Source organism: Manis pentadactyla, chromosome 6 (genome assembly GCF_030020395.1).
Source record: "Manis pentadactyla isolate mManPen7 chromosome 6, mManPen7.hap1, whole genome shotgun sequence".
In the NCBI taxonomy this organism is placed as follows: domain Eukaryota; kingdom Metazoa; phylum Chordata; class Mammalia; order Pholidota; family Manidae; genus Manis; species Manis pentadactyla.
Window position 1 is genome coordinate 6,069,272 of NC_080024.1, and position 23,120 is coordinate 6,092,391.

Below are 23,120 nucleotides of genomic sequence, written 5' to 3' on the forward strand. Positions count from 1 at the left end.
AACGAAATGAAAGGCAAAGAACAGGTGGATAAAGTACAGGCTGCCGGAAGCACATCGTCATGAATGGAATGAGCACCCTTAACGAGGCCTCGGCGCTGCACCTGTAGGGAAACAGGCGAAGGGGACTCTCCAAACAAAAAAGACAAGTGGCTCGTCAGTTTGAAGGAAAGATACAATCTCCAATAGGAAGAAGAAAAAGGCGGGGGGGGGGGGGGGGAGGAGAGGGAGGGGAGGAACGGTGGGGGGGAGAAGAAAATTTACAAGAAGATCCCACTTTTCACCTATCAAACTGATGTTTTTTCAAGATATTTATACTGAGGAGGGTGCAGGGACGTGGCTCTCTCACAGTGTTAGAACCTCTCTGGCTACAGTCTGGGAATATCTCAAACCATTTGCCCAGGGAAGCAGCGCTGTGGTGCCGCACTCAGATCCCCTCACACCCAAGGGCCCGTCTCCGCCACTGCACCTGCATTTCTCTCCTGCGTGCTCTGGCTTTTAGAGCCCCTCCGAGCCTGCCCTTTGTCTACCTGCAAGTTGCAGGGAAATTCATGCCACCTGGGAGCTATTGGATTGTGTTACAAAGCCCTTTCCCATGGATGTCTTTATGAATATGTGCTAAGACCTAGCTAGGCTATTCAGTGAGGCCTTTTATATAAAAGAAAATAAAAGTGAATCCACCCAGAAGTAGCAATTAAATAAATCCTAGTGTATCCATGCAGTAGACAGATACTTCTTGGCCACTAAAAACACGTTATACAAAAACCTAGGGAGAACACTCCTGATAAAGTGAGAAAGGAATGTTAGAAGGGAAGGAAAAGGCACTGGATGTGTTTGGTATCATTGCAATGCTTTATATGTATATGGATTTGCCAAAGTGGTAACTGTTCAGTAGTTTGGGGAAATGTGACTACCGGAGAGTTTTATTTTCTGGTGTGTGTATGTGTGCACCTCTATATTTTTCAAATTTCCTGTCATAATCATGCACTACCTTTATAATTAGAACACATAATTTAACAACAAATAAGTGCAACAGCAATGAAGACAAGAACACCTTAGAAATAAAATTTTTAAGAATTCATATGTCATTCATTGTGGAAAATATCAGAGAAAATAAACTTGCCTGACACTACTTAACGAATTCAGATCCATTTGGCACAAGCTTTTAGCAAATTTAGATCCATTTGGCACAAGCGATGATTCTCCTTTCGAGGATGCCACCCATCAATTTTGTGCACCATTCTTCTCCCCCAATAGTCAGACATTACACACGTTCTTGAAAGACTCTTTCATTTATTTCATTTATTGAAATAAAGGAATTATGTCATTGCTTTATTTCAAGTACTATGCCCTACAAGAATAAACATTTCCTTTTTTAAATACACCAAGTGACATCTGTGAAGCATGAACATAAATTAAACTGCCATTATCAGTGAAGGAATCGATCACAACCATCTACAGAAGTCAGATGACGATATTAGAACTGTGGTTTCAGCGGCAGCTGGGGGACCATCTCTGAGACCTGGGCTCCCAAACCAGTCCCCATTTCTGAGAAAGAAAAGTAGTGGAGAGTGAAGGAGGCCTGTCCGAACCTCTCTCTCAGCAAGTCATTTGAAAGATGACAGGTGTAGTCCAGATCAGAGATCCCCAATGGAGCCGAACTCATATTCACATATCTCTACCTTTAGGTGTGACTGCCGATTCAATAGTTTTATTTTAAATACACTCTGGGGTACCTAGTTTAGGACTGAGTATTTCTTTCATAATCACATGAATTGAACACTGGCTCTCTTTGCAAGTTTGGGTCACCCCATTTCCCACCCACTTCTCAGTGTGCCTTAGATTTGTGAGGTTTCTTAACCTGCGCTTTCTTCCCAAAGCACTTGGGGCAGCCGAAAGCACAGCATTTGTACGTGATGAAGACAACTGCCAGCACAATGGCCAGAAGGAAGCCCATCACGTCCAAAGAGTGGTACTGGTACCAGGTGAGGTCGTGGGCCGCGGGGCGCAGGTGCGGCGCCCCCTTGTGCCTCATCACGAACTCCACCCAGAACACAGCCAGGTCCAGCGGCTCCATGGGGCGGTCCTTGTGAAGGCTGGAGAGGTTCATGATGCTCTTCTTATAGCTAAACAGCAAGACAGTATGTGAATGTGCGGAACACCCACGGTAGTGAACCGCCCACCCTACATGCCTGCTTCCAGTTAAGAATGCAACCAGATTTTACAAACTTGGTAGAGGAGATGTATTTCTATTACAGTCAGGAAAGAATACACACACACACACACACACACACATTCTTTGTCGCTGATTGCGTTCTTTATAATAAGATAAATAAATAAAGGAAAAGGTCGTGGCAGAAATTATGAATGGTTTCCTGCCGCACACACACACACACACACACACACACACACACACACACACACACACACACACATTCTTTGTCGCTGATTGCGTTCTTTATAATAAGATAAATAAATAAAGGAAAAGGTCGTGGCAGAAATTATGAATGGTTTCCTGCCGGTAGTTGGAAACAGTCACATTTAGTCAACGTAAAAGCCATTTTTAAGTGCCATCTCCAAGATGCTGTACACTTTCAATTCAGTTGTAGAAACATCAAACTATCCACGTGTGACATTTAGCATGAAGCTGTGCCTATGCAATCTGTTATGCAAAATGATTTCTGGGTTGTTGCTTTTTTTGGACAGTGCTGATAGCTAAATCAGAATCTCCAAATCCAACATGGGTTAGATGCTTCCACCCGTTAGTATGGATGCCAGAGCAGAAAGAGGAGAAGAAAAACAGAAAGAAAAAGAGAAAATAATACATTTTTATACAGGAATAATTTTGATCATTGCTGTCCTTAAACATGTCCATCATCTTACTTGGACATGTTATTATAATGAAATATTAATATTTGGCCATAAATCCTGTTAAACATCTTCCTTTTATATAAATCTCTTAAACAAGATTTTCTTGGAACTTTCATTCATTCAATATTATTCAGCACCTGCTATGGCCTGCTTGCATAATCTGATGTTGAAATTTATCCATTATTTCTCTCTATTTTCTGTAGGTATAGTCTCAGCTTAGAGTTTTGGGAACATGGAGATTCACAATTAGACAGGGCTGGCTCACAAACGAATAGGTGAAGTTAGTTGATAACTGATGGCTTCATGTCTTTAAAAGATAGTAATGCAGTACAGAACTTCTACCAAGTCATTTTTGGGTTACAAGCAGTTGTCTATACCACCAATCAAAAGATCAAAATTATATTACTAACGTAAACCTCAAGAAACCTGATGTTTCATCAGCACGTGGAGAGAAGACAAGTTTGAATCGTCTTCAGTGTGAACCACGGAGCCTGACGCTTACAAGCTGCGCCGCCAGAAGAGGCCAGCTGGGCTGAGAGGATAAGAACCTCACACTCAGCACTGGGCAGATGGTTACCAGCCCTTTACCCCGACTTATGTGGACTTTTCTTTTTTATGCTTTGGCACCATACCCACGTGAGCACCACCCTTTCTTCCCATCTTCCCTTGTCTAGGCTCGGTGTGTCCCCAACATGTAGTGTCTCATCACATCTGAACACACTCGTGTCTTCACATCTGTCCTGATGTGTCTTTCAAAATGAAGCAACTACAGGTGAAGGCTGCTGACACTCTCCCCAACACACACACACATATACAAACACATTACTGTTGGATGAAGTCTACCCCGGCCACCACTTCTTCACATAAGATTTTGATCAGCCTATTACTAGTGAGTTTGGCAGTAACACAACACATTTCATGGAGATCCTTTGATCTGATGGCTTTGCCTTTTGAATCATTTTCAGAGCGTCATTTGAACAAACTTGTCTTTGCTCTTATTATAAACCTTTGTAATACCACATTATCTACCACCTCATTTATAAATCGCCATGGACCAAGTTTCTTACAGGTTTCAGTGATGAGAAAAGCCATACTTCTAAGGACCTGGTTTGTGTTTATCTTGTGGACACGGTGCCTCGTGTACTGGGACAGTTTTCTCTTTGTGGGAATTTCATCAGATATCTATTATGGTGACACTGTTTTGTTAGAAATAGAACTTTTAAATCCAGCAAGGAGATTAATATTTAATATCATTGCTGTGATACATTCTGTCAGAATTAAAGCATCCTTTTATAAAATGACTAATAACAACCCCAATCATCTTACTTGTAAATTATATTTTTACATATTTGATTTTCAGTTGAATATTTATTGTGAATTCTGTGGCCTAAATACAGTGAGTATTCCTCTGCATATTCTCTCTTACCTTTTCTCATTGATGACAGTTTTCAGGGCATTTGTTAAATCTTCAGACGTCATTTCCAGGACATTCAAGGTCACCCCAGCCCCCCGGGTCTCCATGCGCTTTGCGTTGTCCATCTGGTCGGCAAACAAGGGCAGCATCACCATGGGGACACCGTTGCATATCCCTTCGTATATGCCGTGGGAGCCGGAGTGCGTGATAAAGGCCCGCGTCTTCGGGTGACCTGGGAATCAAACAGGGCGGGGCGCCAGTGGTTAAGTCACTGAGCTTCACAACTGAACACATCTAGGTCCTGAAAGATCTCTCAGGACTCAGTGCTGTGCAAATGTAGCCCCTGCAGAAGTTTGCAGAACAAAATGTGGGTTGAGTTGCCCACTAGGTAAAAAGCAATGTGGGATACGCTGGCCATAATATCTTCTAGCAAAGCAATCCTTTAGAACAGTCATGCCTATACTGCTTTCTTAATTTAACCTTGCTTTGACCTACATCTCATATCCTCCCCACTTACCAAGTAGATCATTTTGGGGCAGCCACTTGACAAGAATTGTATTATTTGCAAGATTTGATGGCCGAGGTCCAGTATACCGCCACAGGACCTTGCAGAGAGAAGAACAGAGCTTAGCATAGTATGATTTTTTAAAAATCTGCTATAGTATCTAGAAAATGGAGTCCTCTGCGTGAATATAACCTTGTGGGGGGGAAGTGTGGTGACTAAGAAGGCTTTGGGGACTGGTAACGTTCTGTAAATTTGTGAAAATTCCTCAAGCTGTATATTCATGATGTTGCACTTTTCTGCACTTCAAGGGAAAGATTACTTAATAAGATGGGTGGGTATAGAACTGTAAAAGAAGAACTATAAAAAATGAATTCAGTGTCCTAACACACAGCCCTTTGGAGGACACCTCCTCCACAATATGAAGAAACACTATCCGATTCATAGTCTTTTCAAAGTAAGTTCTCCTTGATACACCTGAGTCTCTTCGAGAAAATGGGGATGCTTGGGGGAGAGGAAAGCTGTCCAAGGAGGATTTCAGAACACGTTCTGTGGGCTCCAAACCTCCTCTGAGTGAAGTGGACCATGGTTTAACAGTGCGTTTGAGAGTGAAATATGAAAAAGAAGAACTTTGGATTAATAACTGGGAATGGCAGGGAAACCAAATCAAAAGTCTAACTAATAGAATTAATTAGAAACTGGGAGTCTGGGCTTAGAAATCTTGTGAAGGTAGATATAAGGAAATCGCCTTACGGTCTGAGGTATTTTGCCCAAACCATCAGCAATTTCCATGGCTTTCTTCTCGGGAATCTGTGAGATCATTGAGCCCAAGGAGAAAACCACAATCCCATGTTCTCCAGAAGCGTTAATATAGGCTTCAAATTCCTAGGGCCAAAAGATAAATTTCCAGTTAATTTTTTCTCGTATTCTTTGGTGACTGCATACACTAAGCTCTGAATCAGGTATCTTCCTCTAAAGAGTATGATTATAGGGCTAAATGTGTGTGTGTGATAGAGACACAAAGCACTGGTGTGTGCCACAGTTTCTCCCTCCCCCCCTTCCAAAGGAGAAAGGCTTCTCACTCACAGGGCTGGCTCTTGGGGTCTTTGAGACACAGAACCCAGGTAATGTCCTGATTCTCCGAAAGGAAAGCCATCAGATATAAGACCATGTCTGCTTCCCCAGGGTTGAGGTGGCTGGGAAAGGAAAAAGCAGCCTTGGGGATGAAGGACAAAAGAGAAAGCAGAAGATCGTGAGGAGGGAGGGAGGGAGGGCAGTGAGCAGCGTGGGAGAGGAGAGCACCTATGAGCAGCTGCCACCGAAGGAACCATCGGGGGAGAGGGAAGCGGTCCAAAGAGGATTTCAGAACACTTTTCTGTGGACTCTAAACCTCTTGCACTGAACCTTAAGAAAATCTACAGCAAAGATCTGTATTACTTTTCAAAGCTTCTGGAATATTCCTTTTGTGTTGACACAATGAATGCAGTTAAAGCACCAAGTTACAGTGTTAAGGCTTAGGCTCATGATTAAGGGAAAACCTCAAATAGTAAAGATGACCTTTGACAACTGCTTCCTTGCAGCAGGAAGTAGAGTCTTCTTGGACAGCCAGTCCACTTGGATGATTAAAGAGGACATTCACATCAACCCAGGGGTTAATTTAACCACCCAACATTGCATTTTTCTGCCTTTCCTGGAGAAGAGCTCTCTAAAGAATGTAAGTCAGCTTTCTTGACTTAGCAAGAAGAAAATACAGAAATATATTTGAATCTTTCTTTGCTGGTTCCATAATATACTGTAAAAAGCAAATTATTCCTTCCTAGGTATGAAAGATATGAAATGGGGGGCAGAAACTCTTGCCAAGTGTGTGTCAATGATCTGAGCCCCTTCTGTGCAATTCAGAGAGAGTCAAGTACATAGTAAACCCTGACTTCCAAAGCCCCTGGTGGGAAGGCTAGACAGGCACTGAGTCTCAACCCACCCCTTGTATGAACCCACAGGATGCTCATGTCCTGCCCCAGAAGCAGATTCCTTCTAGCACTATGTCTACCACTATCATCCAAGGAAGATTGAGCTATAAGGCTGAGTGCCTATGGGCATTGTATCCTTGGCTACTTAAGGAGGAAGCTCAAGACAAAGCAATGGGACTTGTTTCTAAAGAAACTTCTGGGCCAGATGACCCAGGGAATAAGGAATGAAGAACAGAGACAGGGCTGCACGACAAGCCCACCACAGATAACACCAGTTTGTCGCCTTACTGCATGAAAGGCAGCCTCACAGAAAACTGGGGCTGGGTTGCTTCCGAGTCCTTCCCACTGCTGATAAAGCTCGTGTTTCTTAACAAGGAGGAATTTTTTTTTAATCAAATGAGTTTAGGTGTATTTAAGTATAAACTGTGAGTGATTTTCTAGTTAATAATGAATCATACAGCTACCGGAAAATGAACAATCTGTGGTTCCCTTGGGTGAAGTGAGAGGATGGGATTTTGGACGGCGTCTGTGTCATGGTGAGAAACAGATGGCAGGAAACCCAGCTCGGAAATACAGATTACAGATTACAACCTATCAAGGGCTCATCCCTAAAATAAGAAGGAATCCACTATAAAGGTAGATCTCAAAAGCTCTGAAAGGATGCAACAAAAAGATAATTCAATCGGAAGGTCAGCAGTATTAGCTACAGCACTGAAACCGGGGAACCTGAAGATAAGAGTGCTGCGTGTGTCCCCAGGAAGAGAGCCAAGAAGCACCTTGATTCCACCCTGGGCAATGGACTTAGCTCAGCCTAATCTGTGTCCAACCCTCAAAGACAACTCCAGGGTCCTTTGGTCTTCAGGAAACACACACCTGCAGGCTCACAGGGGCAAGTCCACGTAGAGGAACTAGAGCAAAGTGTAAGTATGGCAATGTTCCCCCAACCGTGGGTTTGTGGTGATCAAACTAACAACCCAGGAGTCTCGCAAATGGTTTTACGTGCCACCAAAGGGCATTAGAGATGACATAACATGGTAGGCTTTGCCCAGAACTGAGGGGCTTCGCGGGATATTGGACTCTTGGGGTTAAAACCTGAAGAGTCCTGAGCAAATCAGAACACCTGGAGCCCGGGATGTGAGACGTGGGAGTCTTTCAACAGGGCTCAGCACACACGCTTTTAAGAGATTTCTGACAAGCTTGATCCTGAGCGAGACCAGTAAAGCCCAAATGCTGGGGAGCCCACTGTCTATCCGTCCCCACCAGCACGAGGCTGTCCTCGAGGCCTCTGGCTCCTAGCGGCAGAGTCTTGGCCTTTCCCACTGGGCTCATCTGAAAGGTCCGGGAGTCCAGCGTCACCCACACCCCGACTCTGCTGCCTTTCTGGTCTGCAGCAAGAATATCCTGAGGGTGGTTTTCCCGAGGTCTCTCCTAGGATCTGTACCACATCCTTCTTTCTTGGGGAGAGACAGCCCCTATCCAAGCATTCTTTAAGCTCTTTCCTGAGCTTCCCTAATTTCCTGGAACCTTCTCTCCATGAAACCCACTCCTACTTTAACCTTGTCTCGAAAGGGCCAACTCTTAATTGCCCTCCTTGAACAGCCTCCCACACAAGCACTCATCCACCCAAAGGGTGTGATTAACGCAAAATGGGACCCAGAAGCAGCTAAAGTTAAATAGCAAGGCTTGGCTAAAGTTTAAGTGACATGACAGGAAGTTCACCTACATATCACCAAGGGGCCTGCTGCAGAGACTGTGTTATCACGGCCGAAGCCTATCCTGCACCAGGTTTCAGGACTCAGTAATGGCAAGGTACGCCCCATACATGGTAAAGCATCCCCTAAGCCTTGCTCTGACTTCACAGACTCTGGATCGGCCAAAGAGTGAGGCAACCTGCTAACTGAAAATAACCCTTGATCCCCACCTCTTATCTCCATCCAGAAAAAAAAAGGCCACCTCTGGATGCGAACGCAATCACCCTCTCCAGTGGGGCTTTTCACATGGGTCCTAACTTTTGCTGAGAGTTTAGTATTTTTAGTTCCAGTCTTGCGTTACATTATCCCTTTCTAAAAGTCTTTGTCTTTCAAGAATCATTCTCGTAGGCCCTTGGCATGTTGGGAGCATGTTGTGTTATCATATAATGAGCTCAGAGCACCCTGGAAGATTGCAAGTTTAGTGGTCACAGTCTTTCTCCTCATCATCAAGTCTCTGTTGCCATTGATCTGCTGGACTTTTTTCCTCAGATGCCACATGGGTGTGTGGATGTCATCTCCGAGTCTCTACTTGTCCACAGAGCTGGTCTCCCCCTGGGCAGGGAAAGTCATCTGGGAATTCCAAATCTTGTTCCTTTCCTCTCAAAGCTGTTCTGCTAACTTCTGTCTTTCAGGTATCCAGAAGACATGCCCAGGCTCTGCTCTCACTATGGACTGTCTTTAAAGAGCTTATCAAATAAAGACTTTACCAAGAATGTCAGGAATGGGACAATCTCCACTAGAGGCACGGAAGTGTAGACTAGCATTCTTTCATAAACAAAAAAGGAAAAAAGAAAATAAACAGGAAGTTGGCAAACCAACAAAAATCAGGAAAAGGGAAAATGATAATGCAAAATAAAAATAATCTGATATAGTTACAATCAGATAATAAATAAATTAAGTGCAAACAGGAAAAAAACCACCTGTTAAAGGAATCTGCCTGGCCAGGTTAAAAATACCAGCTTGATGATTTTTACAAAGAAGGCCAAACATGGATGGAGCCAAGACGGCAGCTTGAGTAGAGCAGTGGAAATCTCCTCCCTCAACCACATATATTTATGAAAATATAACAAAGACAACTCTTCCTAGAATAGAGACCAGAGGACACAGGACAACATCCAGACCACATCCACACCTGTGAGAACCGAGCGCCTCGCGAAGGGTAAGATATAAGCCCCAGCCTGGCGGGACCCGATCGTCCCTCACCCCAGCTTCTGGTGGGAGGAGAGGAGTCGGAATGGGGAGGGAGATGGAGCCCAGGACTGCTGAACACCCAGCCACAGCCACCTACACCAGAGCACAGACACAGTTCGTGCGCGGGGCTCTGGATACTAGGGAAACAGGACAGCAAGACCTGTGAGCGGGTCCCTGAGGCCGGCGCCCTACGACAAAGAAAAGCGAGTGGCTTTTTTTTTTTTTTTTCTGAGTGCTTTTTGGATGTCTTAAAGGGACAGGGACCCAAAAACCAGATGGAAGCGTCCTGGGACACTCTGGGCACTCTAACCCGCTGGGCAGCAGGGAGCACGGAGGACCCTCATGGAGATAAATAGCCTCTCGGCCGCTCCACCTCCAACGGGACTCCACCATATTGGAGCAGACCCTGAGGTAAGCCACGCCCACAGCAACAGCGGAGATAAACTCCATAGCAGTCGGCAGGAATCAGAAGCCCTCTCTGCGCCCAACTGCCGAGCACAAGCTACTAGATGTCGCTGTTCTCCCAGGAGAGGAAGGCCACAAACCAACAAGAAGAAAAATTCTTCCAGCCATCATTTGTGCCAGCTCTGCAAACTATCTCTATCACCATGAAATGGCAAAATTCCAGGCAGACAAAGATCACAGAATCAACTCCTGCGAAGGAGACAGACCTAACCAGTGTTCCTGAAAAAGAATTCAAAATAAAAATCATAAACGTGCTGATGGAGATGCAGAGAAATATACAAGAGCTAAGGGATGAAGTCCGGAGGGAGATTACAGATGCACAGAAGGAGATTACATAAGTGAAACAAACTCTGGAAGGATTTATAAGCAGAATGGATAAGATGCAAGAGGCCATTGATGGAATAGAAACCAGAGAACAGGAACGCATAGAAGCTGACATAGAGAGAGAAAAAAGGATCTCCAGGAATGAAACAATATTAAGAGAACTGTGTGACCAATCCAAAAGGAACAATATCCGCATTATAGGGGTACCAGAAGAAGAAGAGAGAAAAAGGGATAGAAAATGTCTTTGAAGAAATATTTGCTAAAAACTTCCCCAAACTTGGGAAGGAAATAATCGAACAGACCACGGAAATACACAGAACTCCTGACAGAAAGGACCCAAGGAGGACAACACCAAAACATATAATTAAAATGGCAAAGATCAAGGAAAAGGAAAGAGGTTTAAAGGCAGCTAGAGAGAAAAAGGTCACGTATAAAGGAAAACCCATCAGGGTATCATCAGACTTCTCAACAGAAACTTTACAGGCCAGGAGAGAATGCCATGATACATTTAATGCAAGGAAACAGAAGGGCCTTGAACCAAGGATACTATATCCAGCACGATTATCATTTAATTATGATGGATGGATTAAACAGTTCCCAGACAAGCAAAAGTTGAGGGAATTTCCCTCCCACAAACCACCTCTACAGGGTATTTTAGAGGGACTGTTCTAGATGGGAACACTCCTAAAACAAAACTGATGTCATCAGAGAAAATAAAATCACAGCAAAGAAAGCAGACCAATCAAATACTAACTTAAGGCAAAAAAGTAAAATCAACTACCCACTAAAAGCAGTTAAAGGAAACACGAAAGAACACAGAATAAAACAACCAACATATAAAGAACGGAGGAGGAATAAGAAGGGAGAGAAGAATAGAATCTCCAGACAGTGTATATAACAGCGCAATAAGCGAGCTAAGTTAGGCAGTAAGATACTGAAGAGGCTAACTTTGAACCTTTGGTAACCACGAATCTAAAGCCTGCAATGGCAATAAGTACATATATTTCAAAAGTCACCCTAAATGTAAATGGACTGAATGCACCAATCAAAGGACACAGAGTAATAGAATGGATAAAAAAGTAAGACCCATCGATATGCTGCTTACAAGAAACTCACCTCAAACCCAAAGACATGCACAGATTAAATGTCAAGGGATGGAAAAACGTATTTCAAGCAAACAACAGCGAGAAGAAAGCAGGGGTTGCAGTACTAATATCAGACAAAATAGACTTCAAAACAAAGAAAGTAACGAGATAAAGAAGGACACTACATAATGATAAAGGGCTCAGTCCAACAAGAGGATATAACCATTCTAAATATATATGCACCCAACACAGGAGCACCAGCATATGTGAAACAAATACTAACAGAACTAAAGGGGGAAATAGAATGCAATGCATTCATTTTAGGAGACTTCAACACACCACTCACCCCAAAGGATAGATCCACTGGGCAGAAAAGTAAGGACACGGAGGCACTGAACAACACAGTAGAACAGATGGACCTAATAGACATCTATAGAACTCTACATCCAAAAGCAACAGGATACACATTCTTCTCAAGTGCACATGGAACATTCTCCAGAATAGACTACATACTAGCTCACAAAAAGAGCCTCAGTAAATTCCAAAATATTGAAATTCTACCAACCAACGTTTCAGACCACAAAGGTATAAAGCTAGAAATAAATTCTACAAAGAAAACAAAAAGGCTCACAAACACATGGAGGCTTAACAACATGCTCCTAAATAATCAATGGATCAATGAAAAAATTGAAATGGAGATGAAGGAATATATGGAAACAAATGACAAGAACACAAAGCCCCAACTTCTGTGGGACGCAGCGAAAGCAGTCTTAAGAGGAAAGTATATAGCAATCCAGGAACACTTGAAGAAGTAAGAACAATCCCAAATGAATAGTCTAACACCACAATTATCGAAACTGGAAAAAGAAGAACAAATGAGGCCTAAAGTCACCAGAAGGAGGGACATAATAAAGATCAGAGAAGAAATAAACAAAATTGAGAAGAATAAAACAATAGCAAAAAAGTCAATGAAACCAAAAGCTGGTTCTTTGAGAAAATAAACAAAATAGATAAGCCTCTAGCCAAACTTATTAAGAGAAAAAGAGAATCAACACAAATCAACAGAACCAGAAATGAGAATGGAAAAATCATGACAGACTTCACAGAAATACAAAGAATTATTAAAGACTGCTATGAAAACCTATATGCCAACAAGCTGGAAAACCCAGAAGAAATGGACAACATCCTAGAAAAATACAACCTTCCAAGACTGACCAAGGAAGAAACACAAAAGTTAAACAAACCAATTACGAGCAAAGAAATTGAAACGGTAATCAAAAAACTACCCAAGAACAAAACCTCCGGGCCAGACGGATTTAACTCGGAATTTTATCAGACATACAGAGAAGACATAATACCCATTCTCCTTAGAGTTTTCCAAAAAATAGAAGAGGAGGGAATACTCCCAAACTCATTCTATGAAGCCAACATCACCCTAATACCAAAACCATGTAAAGACCCCACCAAAAAAGAAAATTACAGACCAATATCCCTGATGAATGTAGATGCAAAAATACTCAATAAAATATTAGCAAACCGAATTCAAAAATATATCAAAAGGATCATACACCATGACCAAGTGGGATTCATCCCAGGGAACCGAGGATGGGACAGCATTCGAAAATCCAGCAACATCATCCACCACATCAACAAAAAGAAAGTCAAAAACCACATGATCACCTCCATAGATGCTGAAAAAGCATTTGACAAAGTTCAACATACATTCATGATAAAAACTCTCAGCAAAATGGGAATAGAGGGCAAGTACCTCAACATAATAAAGGCCATATATGATAAACCCACAGGCAACATCATACTGAACAGCGAGAAGCTGAAAGCTTTTACTCTGAGATCAGGAACAAGACAGGGATGCCCACTCTCCCCACTGTTATTTAACATAGTACTGGAGGTCCTGGCCATGGCAATCAGACAAAACAAAGAAATACAAGGAATCCAGATTGGTAAAGAAGAAGTTAAACTCACTATTTGCAGGTGACATGATATTGTACATAAAAAACCCTATAGACTCCACTCCAAAACTACTAGAACTGATATCAGAATACTGCAAAGTTGCAGGATACAAAATTAACACACAGAAATCTGTGGCTTTCCTATACACAAGCAATGAACCAATAGAAGGAGAAATCAGGAAAACAACTCCATTCACAATTACATCAAAACGAATAAAATACCTAGGAATAAACCTAACCAAAGAAGTTAAAGACCTATACCCTGAAAACTACAAGTCACTCTTAAATGAAATTAAAGGGGACACTAACAAATGGAAACTCATCCTATACTTGTGGCTAGGAAGAATTAATATAAACAAAATGGCCATCCCATCCAAAGCAATTTACAGATTTGATGCAATCCCTATCAAATTACCAGCAACATTCTTCAATGAACTGAAACAGATAGTTCAAAAATTCATATGGAAACACCAAAGACCCAGAATAGCCAAAGCAATCCTGAGAAAGAAGAATAAAGTAGGGGGGATCTCACTCCCCAACTTCAAGCTCTACTACAAAGCCATAGTAATCAAGACAATTTAGTACTGGCAAAACAGAGCCACAGACCAGTGGAACAGATTAGAGACTCCAGACATTAACCCAAACATATATGGTCAATTAATATTTGATAAAGGATCCATGGACATACAATGGGGAAATGACAGTCTCTTCAACAGATGGTGCTGGCAAAACTGGACAGCTACATGTAAGAGAATGAAACTGGACCATTGTCTAACCCCATACATAAAAGTAAAATAAAAATAGATGAGGGACCTGAATGTAAGTCATGAGACCATAAAACTCTTAGAAAAAAACATAGGCAAAAATCTCTTAGACATAAACATGAGTGACCTCTTCTTGAACACATCTCCCCGGGCAAGGAAAACAAAAGCAAAAATGAACAAGTGGGACTATATTAAGCTGAAAAGCTTCTGTACAGCAAAAGACACCATCAATAGAACAAAAAGGTACCCTACAGTATGGGAGAATATATTTGTAAATGACAGATCCGATACAGGCTTGACGTCCAAAATATATAAAGAGCTCACCCACCTCAACAAACAAAAAACAAATAATCCAATTAAAAAATGGGCAGAGGAATTGAACAGACAGTTCTCCAAAAAAGAAATTCAGATGGCCAACAGACACATGAAAAGATGCTCCACATCGCTAATTATCAGAGAAATGCAAATTAAAACCACAATGAGGTATCACCTCACACCAGTAAGGATGGCTACCATCCAAAAGACAAACAACAACAAATGTTGAAATGTTGGTGAGGTTGTGGGGAAAGGGGAACACTCCTACACTGCTGGTGGGAATGTAAATTAGTTCAACCATTGTGGAAAGCAGAATGGAGGTTCCTCAAAATGCTCAAAATAGACTTACCATTTGACCCAGGAATTCCACCTCTAGGAATTTACCCTAAGAATGCAGCACTCAAGTTTGAAAAAGACAGATGCACCCCCATGTTTATCGCAGCACTATTTACAATAGCCAAGAATTGGAAGCAACCTAAGTGTCCATCAGTAGATGAATGGATAAACAAGATGTGGTACATATACACAATGGAATGTTATTCAGCCATAAGAAGAAAACAAATCCTACCATTTGCAACAACATGGATGGAGCTAGAGGTATTATGCTCAGTGAAATAAGCCAAGCGGAGAAAGACAAATACCAAATGATTTCACTCATCTTTGGAGTATAAGGACAAAGGAAAAACTGAAGGAACAAAACAGCAGCAAAATCACAGAACCCAAGAATGGACTAACAGGTACCAAAGGGAAAGGGACTGGGGAGGATGGGTGGGTAGGGAGGGAGATAAGGGCGGAGAAGAAGAAAGCAGGTATTATGATTAGCATGCATAATATGGGGGTGGGAGAAAGGGGAGGGCTGTACAACACAGAGAAGACAAGTAGTGACTCTACAACATTTTGCTATGCTGATGGACTGACTGTAAAGGGGTTTGTGCGGGTTACCTGATATAGGGGAGAGCCTAGTAAACATAATATGCTTCATCTAATTGTAGATTAGTGATAACAAAAAAAAAGAAAGAGAGAAAAGGGGGATTACTCCCTTATAGGATAAAACTAACTGCAAATCAATGATTAATGCATGCTTTACATATCCTTAATTTTGATCATTTAAAGGGTGTCAGATGATCAGCTATGGAAGTACATTTTTCTGATAATATTCCTTTCTCTTAAAAAAAAAAAGCAGTTCCTGTGCGGTGATCTCCTATAAGTTCTTCACAATGGTATAAAAGGCATATCAAAGTGTGGGCAAAGGGTTTCTTTGTGTTTATACAGAGGATCAAAGCCTAATTTGGCTACCCAGAAAACGAATTAAGATACGATATGAAGAAGAACTTTCCACATCAACATTCCCTGGAAGAGTCATTCCAGAAAATGATCATCAAAAAACTTCAACAAAGATCCTGGCGCTGTTGCAGTTGTAGCTGCATTCATCTCACCGGTTCCTGTACTTGCCATTGGAATGAAGAAGGAGATATCTAAGCTGGCCTGTGCATACAGTAAAACAACAAATTTGACTGGATCTATACTGTCGGAACTCAACCAAGAATTAGGAGAAGTGCAAGTTGCAGTGCTCCAAAATCTTGCGACTATAGACTGTCTCCTGTTAAAAGAACATATGGGATGTGAACATTTCCAAGGAATGTGTTGTTTTAATTTTTCTGATTGTTCTCAAACTATTCAAATTCAGTTAGACAATATCCATCATATCATTGATAAGTTTTCACAAATGCCTAGGGTGCCTAACTGGTTTTCTTGGTTTCACTGGATATGGCTGGTAATTGTAGGTCTGCTTTTGTTATGTAGCTGTATTCCTATTATGTTAATGTGTGCATGCAATTTAATTAGTAGTTTAAAACCTATACATGCTTATGTTACACTACAAGAAGATATGTCAAAGAAATAATCAATCTTCCCATGTTTTCTTCCATCTGCTACTTCTATAGCTTTTCTTCTTCCTTCCTAATTACAACCCTTTAGTAGAATTCGTGCCTCATATCAAAATTACCGAGTGTCATATTTCTTCCAGGTGGTAAGGATACCTCAAGACAAATGCTTGGCATACAAGCCACAGGGCATAAACCTGCAAAGAAGTAAAAAGGTAACCTTTTCAAACAGTATTGCTTCTCTCTCACTTACCAACTTTACACTTCCCCTGTATGGCCCCGGAAGATGACTGGTTAGCCAGAGACGGGTAAGATTCCTCAAGGGAGGAACAACCTAAGACAGGCACAGTCGCAGGGGGGCCATCAGGTGAGAAATTGGGGATCAACAGAGGTGAGGCTTAGAACCTCACCCCCCCTGTTCTGAGAGAAATCTTCTGCATCCATGGATGTTTTGTTGCCCTTGTCTAGCTCGGATTAATACTTAGTCTACAGGCACACACCTGATCATCTACATTTGCCCTCTTACAGCACTAAACTATGTTTTCTACCTTTATCTTGCATCTACCTACCACTTCAGCATTTTATTAAAATAATAATAATAATAAGGGAGAAATGTGGGATTTACATATAAATCAAGTATAAAAATCAAACGAATAATCATATTTGACCTGATTGTTTATAGTTCATGATGTGTGATCAAAACCCAAAGTTTCTGTAATGACTGCTCCTGTACTGCTCACCATGTAAGAACTTATTCACTATGTAAGAATTTGTTCACCATTTAATAACTTGTTTGTTATGCTTCAGAAGATTGGAGACTGACGAGAATTAGGCTTGGGGTGGATTAATGATTATGCATTGAGCATTGAGTCCCCTTTAGAGAATTTTATTGTTGTTAACAACCATTTGATCAATAAATATGAGAGATGCCCTCTCAAAAAAAAAAAAAACAAGAAATAAAAAGAAAAAATTCAAATGGCCAACCACAAAAAAGAAAAAATATCAAACAAATAATCATATTTGACCTGATTGTTTATAGTTCATGATGCGTGATCAAAACCGAAAGTTTCTGTGATGACTGCCCTTGCACTGTTCACCATGTAAGAACTTATTCACTATGTAAGAATTTGTTCACCATGTAAGAACTTGTTCGTTATGCTTTAGAAGATTAGAGAATGTTGAGAATTAGGCTTGGGGTTGATTAATGATTGTGCATTGAGTCCCCTATACAGAATTTTATTACTGTTAACAACCATCTGGTCAATAAATATGAGAGATGTCCTCTCAAAAAAATAATAAAATAAATAAAATAAAAAAATAAAAAATAAAAAGAAGGCAAGAAGGTTGAAGACAGGAGGACTGAAGAGGTACTAGAGAAAAATGTAAACAAAAGAAGTGACAGCACAGGAATCATGATGTTATTATGAAAAAATGGCATTTCACACTAGACATTAAGTAGGACAAAGAGGGCTACTGTCGGGTACAATTTACAAAGACACCCTCACGCCTCAGCTTGCTTGCGCCGCACAGGGCATCAGCCAGCATGGGGCCCACACACTTCACTGCTTAGACAAACACAGAGGGAAAAATGTATTGATAAATGATACCAAAAAAATGTCATTATCAAGAAAGACAGTTGATTGTGCTGCAGCCACTTCCATTAAACATCCTAAAGTAAAGGAACTAGTTTAAGTAAATAGACTATTTGCAAAAAAATCAATGACAACCATAATGCAGAAGGGTAAAATGAAAATCTATTTCCATTAAAATTAGGAGCAAGACAGGAATTCTCACGGTTGCCAACATTATTCAACTGTTTTTTACAGATTCTAATGGATTCACTAAAACCAATATTTGGTATGGACTTCAGAAGAGAAAAAAAACAAATTTTGTTTATGGACCAAAGATGGCATGCTAGCTTTTTAAAATGATGAAAATCAATATTTTGGACAGATGGCTGGATCATGAGTGGATAGCCTGCTGGAGAGAGAAATGGAAAAACTATCACATTCATAAGAGTGACCCCCAAAAAACAATAAAACACTTGAGAAAATTTTATAAGAAAGGGATAGAACCTGAAGAAAATTATAGAATATTTTATCTTTGTTAGGGTAATATTTGAAGGCACAACAGAAAACCCTGGGTACAAATTTCACTGTTACTCCTTGGGAACTTGAGTTGATGGCTAACAGAATAACTTGTGGAACACAAATATCATGAAATAGTATGGAGCAGTTAAAAAAGTTAATTTGTAGAACTGGAGCAATATCTATGACATTCTGATATGTGAGCACTGTGGATACAGTATTACTGCTTTTGTAAAACAAGCAGCCAAGATTCTGTGCATATACATATATCTGTCTATAACTGTAGGAGTATAAAGAACTCTTGAGGATTGCTACCTACGCAACGACTACTATTTTCCTTTATTCATTTAACAAATATTTGCTGAATTTATGCCTTAGATGCTGGCATTTACAGGACACCAAATATATGAAACCCATAAGGATTCAATGCCCAGCAGAAGTGGTCCCTGCCCCTGCGTTTATGGAGGACATGGTCAATAAGCAATTATGACAATGAAATGATGGCAGTATTCGATGTGTTACAAAGGAAATAGCACGGGATGCCGTCTCAGAAGTGCTCCCTGAAGAAGTGACATTACAGCTGACCTAAAAAATAAGAAGACAGACACCTAACAAATTCAGGCAACAGCATCCCAGAAAGAGGGAACAACATGCTCAAGGGTCCTGAACTGGGGAAGACTCGGGAATGTCCCGGAAATAGACAGAAGGCCAGTGTAACTGGAGATGTTCCTGCAGACTTACAGACAAGCCCTTCTATGTTGAATAGAATTTCCAGGAGGCACGCCCATCTCCAAATTTTTACATTTCAATGTAGAAGTGATACACAATTGTTTTCTTTCGGGTCCTCCATAATGATGCCAGAAATATTTCTCTTTAACACCTCTCCGCCTTGGCCATGCTGACTAGCTTTTTCCCTTTGATCTGAGATGTGCCCGTTGGTTTGGTAATCTTTCACCTCTTCCTTTTCCTCTATCTTAACAAGAATCATTAAAGGTTTTCTGTAACATTAGGTTTTCTCATTTTTCCTTCAGAAAATCAACACCTCCTTCTTTCTTAACCAGACCACCCCAGCCACACAGTTGCCCAATAGGCCACTGGGGTCAGAATCTTAGTGCCGGGGAATCTGCAGGGGCCACCAGATCTCTATGTAACGGGAGGACTCAGAGCCCCGCAGTCAGGGTCTGGTCATGCAGCAGTCTAGTGGAGGCATCCACCCAGTGCCTGATTTCTCACTTGGTATACTTCCTGTCGCCCAAAGTTTCTCCTTGTCATGACATTTTCATGATCACTTAAAATAGGAATCACACTGGAGACACCCTGGAAAGAAGATTCAACGTTCTCCCAGGGTGATGATAGATCCTTATTAGGAATCAGGCTGGCAACTGGAAAGGACAGGGGCTACCAGCAGATCCTCAAGCAATAGTTGAAGGATAAACAAATGAATTCCCACTGAAACGTCACCTCTACAGAGAATCTTTCCCAATTCCTCATACGAAGGAGCTGCTTCTGCTATTCTCTGTCACCTGTGTTGAGATTTGGAAGAGGATGTGAATGCTACTTCTTGCGCACTTTAAATTCTGTAGGGAAATAAATTAACATATAACCGTTACTATTGAGTGTGACTCATGCCCAGTGTCAGTACTTGACTGTCTGGTTATTTAGTTATTAGAACAGAAGATACTGCAGGATCAAGCTTTCTATCAGAATATTTAAAAACTGTAGCTTAAACCTTGATCATAAAGGCAAATTTCCCTGCCAGAATCTATAAATGTATATAAATAATTATTTCAACAATCTGGAAATTTCACGTGCCTGATGCAACCCAGGGCAAGGTGCAAGCAGCACATATTTGTTTTCTTCAAGGAATCCAGGACACAACGCTCTGTGCTTATAGCATTTAACCCTTGTGGCATTTAACTGATTACTATCTCCTGGAGCACACAAAATAAATGCCCAAACGATACTGTCTCAATGTGTCCCATACAAAGAAATAACCCAGAAGATGATGCCAAAAACAAATTTAAATTACAAATCAGACCCAGGAGACTTGCAAGATGGATATTAACAAAAGAGAACACTTGAGAGTGTGTCAGCTTGTTCATTCAGCATTTATCTGTGGCAACTTCGTCTCTCCAAAATACTTGCAAGAATATACACTTGTAAAGTTCCCACTTACATACACACCCGAGAGAGTGGATTATGGCTGTTGCAGTTGATCCCACCAACAAAAATCATATTGGGCATCACGGGTCTGGGGTAATCCTTCACAAAGTCACCTCTGAGAATCCAGATAGATGAAGAGCTCATAAGGTCCTGGACAGTCACATCTCGCTGAAGGACTTCTGAGGCAAGCAGTTCATACGGGGAATAAGCCACATTGCCCAGAAAGTTCTCTGAGAAGGCGATGAGCATGTTATTCACCCTCTGCAGGAAGGTCATGCGATCTGAGTTCAGGGACAGAGCCCTGGGCACATAGGATGGAGGGTTGGGACACTGGGCACCCTGAAAATCCAGGCTGCATGGCAGGGCATTTGAGAAGAACAGCAGGCAGAGCCAAGGACTGGGCGACAATGGGCCCACAAGGAAGGAAAGGGTCTGTAAGCACGACATCGAAGCTGCTTTCCACCAGGGAGGCCATCAGTTCCTTGTTGTGCAGTGAATGGGAGCAGGCGGACAGGAGGAGAGCAGAGTCCTTTTTGATTCTCTTGTATGTTTTGACCACACGCCACAGGAAAGGCTCATTCTCAAAAATGTCATGCCCAAGACTGGTAAAAGTCTCTTCCAGGTCCTGCCTTTGGTATGGCACAGGGTATGTCTTCAAGGTGTAAAACGCTCCTTCCTTAATGTGCATGGAGGCCTCAGGCGCTATGACGACTATGTCATGTCCCCTCTCCTGCAGCTGCTGGAGGACCCCAAGCAAGCTCAGCCAGTGGCTGCCGTCCATGGGAACCAACAATACCTTCCCACCCTGCGACACAATGGGGCCAAGTGCTCACAGCAGCAGGCCTAGGACCAGCGGCCGTGGACCCTGGGATCCTGCCGCCATGGTGCCCTGCTTCCCAAGCCTTTCGCCTCCCACACGTGAGCCCTCTTCTCCTTCCACGGCGCAAGCACTAATCGATGCACTAAGTTACTGTTTGACCGTGTCACGTGGCTGTAGCTGTCAGCGAAAGATGACAGGGAGTTTTGTTTTAGAGATAAGGAGGGCAGAGCGTCACTGGATATCTTAATAGGCAAAAAGAATAATTCAGTTGGAAAAATTTTTCAGATGAAAAAACCTCAGCTCCCACTCTTGAATGAACAGAAGGCAAAGCATCTCCAGCATCTTTGAATCTATTAAATTCAGTATTTCCAGGGACCAAGTGAATGTTGCCCAAGCATAAAAAAGGCTACGTAGGAACAAAGTAGACTTCCTCTTCAGAAATGAAATAGAAAGCTGAATATGCCTTTCAGACAGGAAAGAACATGCCATTGCAAGCCCCCCTTTGGCCCATGGAAACCTTTAAGAACGTCCTTCTCTGCAATGTACTCAGGGCTCTGCCCGACCAGAGCAACATTTTTGTTTCATTCATTCAGCCAACAAATATTTATTGAGTGCAGCACAGCCCTGGGCATGGTGGCTCCACCAGAGGCCATCACAGATAAGTCCGTACCTTCTCAGAATTCACGCTCCATCATGAGAGTCAGATTGACAATTTAAACTAATAAACACATTAGAAGTTGTGAGATATCCTAAGAAGGAAATGAATGCTGCTGGGAAGAGAATGATGGGAGGGGAAGTCCACCTGAGTACGCATGCTCAGAAGGCCTTTCCCAGGACAGAGCTGTGTTCATTCAGAGAGGCAGGGAGAGAACTCTTGGTAAGTAAGAAAGTAAAACAGATGAGCAAGCAAAAATAAGTTAAATTATACTCGTAACACAGACCCAGGAAAGAAAACATTTGGGAAATTCTTAGGACTGAATTTCCCAAACGGGCTGAAGCAATGGGAAAAATGGGCCAGAACAAGAGGAAATGTATTTACTAAGCATGAACTCTATGCCAAAGACGGTGCTAAGCGCTTCACAACGTATCTTCTCTAATCCCCTAGAACCGCCCTGTGACGGCAAATGCTATTATTCCCATTTTACAAATGAAGACACAGAGAGACAAAGCAATTTGCCAGAGGCCTGCACTTACTAGGCGGTGGAGCTGAGATCCCGGCCCAGGTATCAGAGCCTAGAGACCCGGCCCTCAACTGTAACTCCCCATGGCCTCCAGCAAGGCCCAGACAGTAGCACTGAGGCCAGGGCCAAAATTTACAACCAGCTACAAGTCGAAAGCAAAACTGTGATCCCCACCATCATTATCCAGTTGAAATAAATGGAGCATCTCACTTCCTTTTGGGATTCATTGATATTCTCTACAATCCTAGAATGAAAGCACAGATCCCAATATTTTGACCATGGACATCACTGGCCACCCAGTGATTGGGGACTTGTTAGGAGGGTTGTAGAGAAACTAACTTTAAAGCTTTGATGTCCTGGGGGCACGGTC

At 42.0% G+C, this 23,120-nt stretch overlaps 1 long non-coding RNA gene and 1 pseudogene across 2 annotated transcripts in view; one reads left to right on the forward strand and one right to left on the reverse strand.

The window, feature by feature from the left end:
- LOC118917171 (uncharacterized) overlaps positions 1–23,120 on the forward strand; it is a 93,134-nt gene that overhangs the window by 19,186 nt on the left and 50,828 nt on the right. The window contains exon 4 of one of the 2 annotated variants that reach the window (XR_008998132.1): positions 1,878–2,286. The exons of the other annotated variant lie outside the window; for it this stretch is intronic. This is a non-coding gene — a long non-coding RNA (uncharacterized LOC118917171). Of the gene's footprint in view, positions 1–1,877; positions 2,287–23,120 lie in introns of those variants that run through there. 2 annotated transcript variants of the gene reach the window in all.
- Positions 707–21,632, reverse strand: LOC130684031 (UDP-glucuronosyltransferase 1A1-like; annotated as a pseudogene).